A 10,375-nucleotide genomic window follows, 5' to 3' on the forward strand; every position below is an offset into this window, starting at 1 on the left:
CCAATCTAAAACCAAAAATCTAGGTTAGGTTTTGATCTAGAGAGTACAGTATGAACACACACACACACACACACCCCATTTGAATTCAAAAGATTTCAGGTTCAAAATTCCAGATTTAGTCCAGCTCTAATAATATGCCATCATACTTTAAGGATGTGTTACTGTAACATTAAATGATAGGCAAACATGTCCCAGGGTTACTTTAATCTGTAGGTTGATGTCATTTCTGTGAACAGTCTGTAATATGTTTGCCATGGGACATGTTTTCCTACTGGTTTCAATACAATAATCTTAGGCAAACAATGCATTTGAATAGTAAAAACAGCAAAGAGTCCTGTGGCACCTTGTAGACTAATAGACGTATTGGAGCATGAGCTTTCGTGAGTGAATACCCACTTTGTTGGATGCAGATCCAGACTAACACGGCTACCCCTCTGATATTAGAATAGTAGATTCCTAGGAACATATGCACATACTATATTTGCTCGTTTGCATGGATATGCTAAGAATAGTCATACAGAGACACCTTGTGCGGTATGGACTTGGAACTAATTCTGAAGTTGGGTCCATTGTTAGTGTCTTCAGAAACATAGTTGAGTCTTAGAACCATGGGAATTTTTTAAAAACGGGTTTTTAAAGTACACCCCAACTGCAAAGCTGAGGTTTTTATTATACAAAACTTTGGTATTTTATTAATCAGAAGGGGAACAAAATATACTTGGGAAATTTGTGCATATTGTATTACACTCCCTACTTGGAAAAGAGAGAAAGAGAAGGGCTAGAGCAGAGACTTCTCCCATTTTCACTGCCTAAAATCACACCTGTTCTCAGATCTCTGGACTCTGATTTTCTTCTCACAGTGTGAGAATCAGGAATAAATCCATTAAGACAATGGAATCTGTAACAGGTTCTTACGTTTCTGGCATCACTGCCTCAGCTTCCTCATTTGTGCCTCCTTGCATTTCACCCTGGAGGCTGTCTCCTTCTAAAAGTAAGGTAATTTGTGCCTCAGTTTCTTTTCTGGTACAGTAGTTTGGCCATTCAGCCAAACCATAAAGTCCCTCATTTCCAGGGTAATGTAAAAAACCAAACAAGACAATCTTTCAGTCCTACTGAGGCAGGGTTTCCTCAATAGTCCTTCATTCCTCCCAGGGGTACAGCTTTCAGCTCACACACAGGGATGCTCAATAATGATAATAGTTTGTCCTCCACAGGCTAAACAGTTTCTACTATTGTCTTCCCCAGGCTTTCCAGTTCACTCTCTCTACCTGGCCTTATCCTGGTCTCAGAAAACCCTGGTCATGGGCCCCCAAACAAGATGCCAACGCTACACTACCATCCCAAGCCTTTGCCCATGGCCTCTTGCATCACTCACACACCAGGATCTTTCCGCAACCTGCTTAACTGTAGGCCTCCTCCTAAGCCCCTTCACAGGGTTCCAGCCAAACCTTCCATCTCATGAACAGTGCCTCACACAATTTAAACCTCCCTGGGATTCCTGTCTCTTCCCAGAACCATTTCCAGAGCCCTTCCTGAGATGCTTGCCTCCCGTCCCCCACATTGATCAAGAGGACTTCATTCCTGGTCTGCTGGTTGAGCAAGAACTTGCACTATATTAGTCCCAGCTCACAGTCATATCATTAATGGACTACATTTCCAATCAATTCCTGCAGGTTAAATCCCCCAGAATGCCCTGGTTCTCTGCTAAACTCAGGATTAGGGCAAACTTGGCCTTTAGCCAAAGTCCACATACACCATTATAGAGTGAGACGTGTAAAATCATTGCAAAGACTAGGAGAAACCGGCCCAATGGTTTAAGTTATTGATTTCTAACACACATGAAACTGGTGACATGTAGTTGCTTATTGGCTGTAAATCCACAGGCTATTTTGTACTTTACACTTTTGAAGAAGAAAAAAAAGAATACGATACAAAAAATAGCAACGGTCATGTCACAAGTGCACAAAATCAAGAGGAATCTGAGATAAGACCGCCACAAAACTCTTGTTATTGTCTTATTATAGCAATGCATATGGAGCCTGACCCAAAGCCCATGCTTCACAATATGGCAGTAATAAGGATGCTGAGGCTCAAACTTTCCTTCCTGAAAATATTGAAAGCCTAAATTCTCTATGTGTCCACACAACAAGCAAGTAGCGCAAGCTTCCCCACACTCCCCTTCTAATGAGGCTCAACAATGAACCTGAAAGACCACGACCGTGGGTGAGACCATAGTCTGGTCTCTAGATCCATTCAAATTCTCGATCTTTCCCTATTTTCAGAGGGAGGGCAGGGGAATGTTTGCGGCAGGGGGACTTTTGTTTGGTTGGTTGGGTTTTTTTAAGTTATGTGACTTTTAAAAACAGGGTATGTTTCAGCACAGACCGAGGCCTGCAGATATTCCTGAAATCAAAAGTATTGTATGAGTACTTGTACTCGACTATAGCCTCAATGGGACAAAAAGACTTTTGGTGATGAAACCAATGTGACAGAATGGTTTAAAAAGAGAGAGAGAGAAGAAAACATTTGAAAGATTTAAGGATAGCCAGGAGCAACTATCTTTTCAGCATCCGGCTTGAATATCTTTTTTCAGTCATGCTTTCTCAATATCAAGAAGAACAGTCATAAGACAAGTTTACCACTTCATTCGACTCTGCCCAGGTCATAGATTCATAGAGTTTAAGGCCAGAAGGGAGCACCTGATCATCTATTCTAACCTATTATATAACATAGGCCATAGAATTTCACCCAGTTCCTGTCAGTCAACCAGGATGAGGACTGTGATGTTGCACTCTATATGATTTTATGAAAGTATGCTGATGAGTGTGAATATAATGTAACTAAAATATGCTTCATGCAAAAGGTCTCTTGTAAGGTATTGTTACAAAGCTTATAATCTATTGAGCGTGGTCATCCTATTTGTATAAATGTATCTGAAACTAGAAATATGAAATATAACTCTGAGGTCCTATTGTAGTTATGCAAAGTGTGGGCCATTAATGGTGGTTTGGAATCTTAATGGCTCCCATTAACCAGGACAATTGACTGTAGATGGCTCTGTTTTACTTGTAAGTCTTCCTGTATACATGTGTGCGGGCAAGTGGGTAATGAAGTCTTACAGTGACATGTGATCATGTCACCTGAACTGGAATCCATCTTTAACCTGGTGCATTTCTATTGAGAAGGAGGGGTGGGAACCCAGAGGGACAAAGGATTCCTGCTTTATGCAAAAGATATATAATTGGGTGGAACAGAACAAATTGGGTGGCCATCATGAGAAATCCCCTAGCTACCACCTGAGCTGGAACAAGGGCTGTACCAGGGGAAAGGACTGTGCCCAGACTAGGAAGGCGTCCAGTCTGTGAAAGAAACTTATTGAAACATCTCAGAGGGTGAGATTTTATCTGTATTCAGTTTTATTACTGTGTTAGACATAGACTTGCGTGTTCTATTTTATTTTGCCTGATAATTCACTTTGTTCTGTCTGTTACTACTTGGAACCACTTAAATCCTACTTTCTGTATTTAATAAAATCACTTTTTACTTATTAATTAGCCCAGAGTATGTATTAATACCTGGGGGGGGGGCAAACAGCTGTGCATACCTCTCTATCAGTGTTATAGAGGGCGAACAATTTATGAGTTTACCCTGTATAAGCTTTATACAGGGTAAAGCTGATTTATTTGGGGTTTGGACCCCATTGGGAATTGGGCATCTGAGTGTTAAAGACAGGAACACTTCTTAAGTTGCTTTCAGTTAAGTCTGCAGCTTTGGGGCACGTGGTTCAGACCCTGGGTCTGTGTTGGAGCAGACTGGCTTGTCTGGGTCAACAGGACAGGGTGCTGGAGTCCCAAGCTGGCAGGGAAAGCAGGGGCAGAAGTAGTCTTGGAACATCAGTTGGCAGCCCCAAGGGGGTTTCTGTGATCCAACCCGTCACAAGGACAGTCTAGCCTTGTGGCCAGAGCACACAGCAGACCTCATGGCTGGCAACTGGAGTCAGAGCCATAGTCAGTCATCAGGAGCCAAGGCCAAGCATAAAACTGGAAGACCAAAACTGAGTACCAGAGCCAAGGGTCAAGTCAGAGTGTGTAGTCAAGAGTCAGAGCTGAGGGTCAAACCAGAGGTCAGGAACTGGAGTGAGCAGGGTAGCAAGTAAGGAGGGGTTCAAGGCAGGGGCAGGGCAGAGGCAAGGCTGGGTGCCAGGCAGGAGCAGCAGGAACAAGGTAACACAGCAGCAGGCTCAATGGCGGGCATGAACGTTGAGAAGCCAGGAAGCTGCTGCTGGCTGGCTGAAGGGCTGGCCTCTGCAGCTAATCAGGCAGCCTGCTCCAGGCCCTGATTCCTGACAGTTTCCCCTACACTGAGCCCACTAACTTGTGTTTGATTAAAGCATATCTTCCAGAGAGGCAGCCAGTCTTGGTCTGAAGACCTCAAGTGATAAAGAGTCCACCACTTCCCTTGGTAGTTTGTTCCAATGGCTAATCACAACTATTACTAGTAGTTAATGAATGAGTATAACGGCAATCAAAAGTGACAAGAACATTTTGCAAAAATAACTTATTGACAAACATGTGAGATCAAAAATATATTGAGAATGCCTGCAAATCTTTACATTTTGATGCTCTGGATAATAACTGTACATACAGACATCCTTTTCTATGGTTCTATTTGTCCTAACAGCAACAGTCATTTTTAGCTGATTTTTTGGGGGGGTTGGGGGTGGGTTTTTTTGTTTTTATTTTTGGCTAGTTGGGCCTTTTTAATTTATTTATTTTAAGCAGCCATTCCTTTTGTGAACTTTTGTACATTTATTTCTCATCATTTGGATCTTCAGAAGCATATAAAATTTAGATGTAAAAATCCCTATTCTGGTTTCCATCTCTGGTGGACCCACAGTGCTGTCAAACAATGACTTCAGCGCTTTCTTCTCATGCATTCCATGATTTTCATTCTGCCCTCTCTCCTAGTAGAGTGGAAGGTTTCTTCTCACAATGAAATCATTCCCAGATGGATGCATTCACAAGTACTCCTGCACATGCACAAAAAAGGAATCAAAACTGCAAAATAAACAGTTCTGTGTGAGTAATTCCTGGGATGCCACAAATCACATTTGCAGATATAATGATAGAGAGCACTTTTATAGCACGTTACATCTTCAAGGCACTGAAAATGCATCACAGATGCAGATATATGTAATAAATATTAATGATGTTATCTTTACTAATGCTCCACTATCTCAGAGCTGAGTTCATCAAAGAGAGACAGAATAAAAGAATGGGTGGAGTTTAAATGCAGAGACATTCAGAAAATTATCAATACCTTGTTCGTGAAGTAGGATGGTCTTGTGGTTAAGGCACTGGCCTGGCACCCAACAGATCTAGATTCGTTCACAGACTCTCTGGGTGACCCTGAGAAAGTCTCTTTATGCCTCAATTCCCTATCGACAAAGTTGGTATAAATAATAGTGGCTACCAAAAAAAAAAAATCAGTAAAAAATGTGGTTTTGATCAAATGAACACTTCCATGGAAAATTTTTCATTTCAATAGAAATTTTCTGAAACTGAAAAATGTACACTTTAGGAGTAATTTCCCCCCCAATAAAACAGTTTTTGAAAATATTCTTGATTTTCGGGGTGGGGGGGCGGTGTTGTTTGGGTTTAGTTTGTTTTGTTTTGGTTTTTTTGTTGAAAAACCAACATGTTTTCCTGGGAAATTTCAGGGAAGAGGAATTATTTTTTTCAGAATTTCCAATGAAAAATAATTGGCCATCTTCAGCCACCTCAAATAAATCATACAACCTAAATTGACAAGACAAACGGTGGGAGAAAAGTAAGGTCTTAGCAAAAGGGACTGTTTCATACTATGCTATGGGTATATGGATAGTGCCCAGTACAATGGGGGCCCAGTCTCGATTGGGGCAACTAGACACTAATGGAATATAAATAATTATATTATAATTATGAATGATAAATTTAGATTGTTGTAGTTCATCCAATTTGCACAAGACTTTGTTACTGAGATTTTTGGAAGTCCCGCTCTCTGAAGCAGCGACTTTAGAGTGCCATTTAAAGTGGGGGACCACAGATTTACTCCTTACAGTATGCACACACCCAGCAGCCTGAGGCTCCTCTTCCCCAGTCTCAGGTGACACCCTCCACCACCAGCCTGACCCCTCAGACCAGCAGCAGAGCAGGACCCCGGAGCTGCACGGCAGAGCTCCCAGCCCTGTGACCTGCTTGCTATAGTTAAAAGATTTCTGCACAGCCACTGGCACCACCCCGCATGCACACAGCTTCTTGTTGCTGGTTGCAATGTGCCAGGGTTGGGGGGAGGGGTTGTTTTTTCCCCCCACTTATAAGACAGAAAAAACCCCAGCCCTTTGCAACTGGCAATCAGCAAGGCAATAACAAAACCAGCCGGCCAGGTGGCAACCCTAGCTGCTTAAAACTGGTTGGGGTGTGACACCCCACACACAACTCCACAGCCTGCGCTCTGGAGCTTGATCCTGCCAAGTGCTGAGCCCTTCGCTGGGAGTTGTGTGTGCTCCGCAGCGCACAGGATCAGGCTCTATTGTCTCGTTCATTGCTGATCTGCATGGCAGTGAGCAGGCCCAGTCCTGCGAGCCGCATTCATGTGAGGGATGCTGATTCCCGTGAGGTTCAGGCTCAGTGTCTACGTGTGGCCTATAAGTCTTGAAGTACGTCTCACGCCATGTTTTTTACAGTAACATCAACATTTACTAAATAAATAAACAATATCGAGAAAGCAACTAATATGTTTACATTTCCCACACATCTCTTGGTACCATTATGATGTGGAGAGGGGGAAAAAACAAAACAGTTTCTCTGATGAGATCAGACTAAACAATTTGAGTAACTTCTTTACAGGCCAGGACTCTTCACCCTTCATGTTCCAAAGAACCACCCGGCATGAATACAGTACAGGACAAACTCAGTCCCCTGCCTGTGTAGACAGGCTGAGATCTGGGGAGAGGCCAGGGGCTGTGAATTCTCTCCCCTAGAGTGTGGAAGCTATTCCAGCCCATTGGCTGAAGTAGCCTACACAGGGCCCTTATGCATACCCCTCTAACTTGTGTTGTGAGAGATTGCAGCAGATTTGCACCCCCTTCATGCCTTACCCACCACCGCCACATACACACTAATCTACTAAGAAAAAATTCTTCCTAATTTTAGGCAATGTAAAACAAAAAAATCAACAATGCAGAAGTAGTTGATAAACTGAAAGCAGAAAATTATGAATGAAAGCTTAGTCCAGACCTTTGGACTATATCGCTATTAAAATATCTTCAGCATAGGTGCACTATATTTTATAATGTCTGTATGATGCTCTTTTGTGCTTCAGAAGCTGAAAGAGTTTAGTCATCTATCAAACGGCAACTTAACATTTTCCTGTAGCCAAGGGTTCAATGTGTTATTTGTTACCCACAAACTCCTGGATGGATCAAGCCCAAATCTTCGCTTTTGGTGATAAACTACTCACTCACAAGCTGAATTCATGCAGAGAGACTTCTGGCATAATATTTTACTTCTGACTTATGACACGTGACTTTTTTAACATAATATTAAAAAACAGAAACGGTAATATTCCAAACACAGAGGGCATTTTTTTGAAAGCTGATACCAAACATAACAGTAAATGAACCCTTCTGAAAGGTTGCAGTTGCTTTCATATAAAACATTTTCTACCAGGAAATGGAAGTAGAATGTTGAACTAAGCATTAACTTGAAAGAACTATGCACAGATTCCAATGGCTGCGTTATCCTTTAAAACAAAAAGCAAAGCTTTTTGTGAGCGTGCACAGCTCTAGTTTCATAAGAAGGGTATTATGGTGACACGGAAAAATGAATTCAAGCCCAGTATTTTGGATACTCCTCTTAACCCCTTTTTGGCTCCCACACTCTGACACAGCAATTTTAGTGAGGTAACCATTCCAATTAATGAAATTTCAGATTATGTTGTGTATTATTTGTATTATAGTAACACAGCGAGGCCTCAACTGAGGTTGTGGTCCCATTGTGCTAGGCACTGTATAAACATAGTGAGAGACAGTCTCTGTTCCAAAGAGTTTACAATCTAAAGAAAGCCAAGACAGACAAAGGGCAGTGAGGTGAAATGACTTGTCCAAAGTCACACAATAGATTAGTGACCGAGTCAGGAATACTGTACTGAGTGCAGTGCTCCAGCCCAATAGCTCTCAACCTTTCTAGACTACCGTACCCCTTTCAAGAGTCTGATTTCTCTCGCGTACCCCCAAGTTTCACCTCACTTAAAAACTACTTGCTTACAAAATCTGACATAAATGTACACAGATGTCACAGCACACTGTTACTGAAACATTGCTCATTTTCTCACATTACCATATAATTATAAAATAAATCAATTGGAATATAAATATTGTACTAACATTTCAGGGTATAGCATACAACGCAAAATAAACAAGTCATTGTCTGTATGAAATTTTAGTTCGTACTGACTTCGCTTTTTATGTAGCCTGTTGTAAAACTAGGCAAATATCTAGGTGAGTTGATGTATCCCCTGGAAGACCTCTGCATACCCCCAGGGGTACGCATACCCCTAGTTGAGAACCACTGCTCTAGTCTACACTTCCTCCTAATCAACAGGTGGCCATGTTCTGGGTACATTTGCTTTGCTTGGAAGTACTGAAAGGGTTACATTACATTACACATTGTCTTCTGTGTTCAGCCTGATTCTTTCATCACCAAATATAAAAAACAAGGCTATAAAAATGAACTTGGCGTATAGTGCTATTTGCTGGTTTGCCAGCTTCCAGTGTCATCAAGCGTGACACAGCATTATTACTAAACATCCTGCATATAAAATCAGAGGTGATTTAATCTGGCTTTCTGCCATCCCACCGGCTGTCTTCTTGACACCATGTAAATAATACATCACTTTATGGCCAAACTACTTTTGTGCCCCATGCTGAGAGAGAAAAGGACAACACATGGTATTATTATTAGCCACATCTTAGCCACCTTGGAAATGTGTGAGATGAACATTGACATTGATCCAAATGTGCTGTGATCTCCAATTTCAAATACTTCATTAGGCTGAAAAGAAAACCATGCATTCACAGTGATTAAAATCAGTGACGTGCTGCTTTACATCTCACTCCCATTAAATGTCAACCTCCTAATTAAGACTGCTGCTTAATAACAGAGTTTGTAGATTGATGCAAGATTTTTAAACATCAGGGTTTTCTCAGAATGTTGTTGTTTGAAAAAGGCCACAGCTTTGGAGGGAACTTGTAGACCAACAAAAACAAAAATCACAACTCCAGCCTGCAAAAAATACAACTACCTAATTAAAATCCCCTGGTAAGATTAGACTAGTTTCTCTCCTGTCCTGATCATGTAAGGGTGTAAATCTATTGACGTCATCAGGGCATGCTCGTTAAACCAAAGCGAATTTGTGGTTTTCACTGGGGAACACTGTAAAACAAAGCTAGTGCAGCTGATATGATATGTCACCTCTTTCTTGCACTATTTGTCTTTTTCATCTAAATGTCACATATCCTGAGTTGAACTGAAAACAGGCAGCAACATCCTATGCATTCTGTTTTCATAGCACCTTAACAGGGTTATGTCTTTAAATCAGTGGTTCCTGACCACTGATGCAATGACTAGTACTTCAGAATCTTCTGACTAGTATTCTGGTTCCATATAGGGGGAGGGATAGCTCAGTGGTTTGAGCATTGGCCTGCTAACCCCAGGGTTGTGAGTTCAATCCTTAAGGGAGCCACTTAGGGATCTGGGGCAAAATCAGTACTTGGTCCTGCTAGTGAAGACAGGGGGCTGGACTGAATGACCTTTCAGGGTCCCTTCCAGTTCTAGGAGATATATATGGAGATATCCTATATATATTATATTAAGTGGTTAGAGTGGGATTAGGGTGACCAGACATCCCGATTTTATCGGGACTGTCCCGATATTTCCTTGTTTGTCCCGCGTCCCTACCGATGTGCGGTCGGGACACTGGACAAACAAGGAAATGCTCCGGAGCCCGGAAGTGCTCGCACCCTCCCCCCCCCGGCCCGACTCCGCCTCCTCCTCCCCCCATTGGCTCCCTCCCCGAATCCCCGCCTCTTCCCCAAGCTCACCATTCCTCCTCCCTCCACAAGCGCTGGAGGGAGGCCCGGGAGACGCAGTGGGAGCGCGGGGCCGGGGTGAGTGAGAGTCCGGCCTGGCCCCAGTGCAGGCAGGACTCAGTCGGGCGGTAGGGAGAGTAGGGGGGCGGCCCGCGGGGCCAGGCGGTGGCTGTTCTCCCCCCCGGGCAGCGGGACTCGGGAGCAGCCGCTGCTGCAGCTCCCACTGCCGCGGGGGGAGGAAGCGGC

The sequence above is a fragment of the Terrapene carolina genome, unplaced genomic scaffold (assembly GCF_002925995.2).
Source record: "Terrapene carolina triunguis isolate 2854851 unplaced genomic scaffold, T_m_triunguis-2.0 Scaffold120, whole genome shotgun sequence".
NCBI classification, from domain to species: domain Eukaryota; kingdom Metazoa; phylum Chordata; order Testudines; family Emydidae; genus Terrapene; species Terrapene triunguis.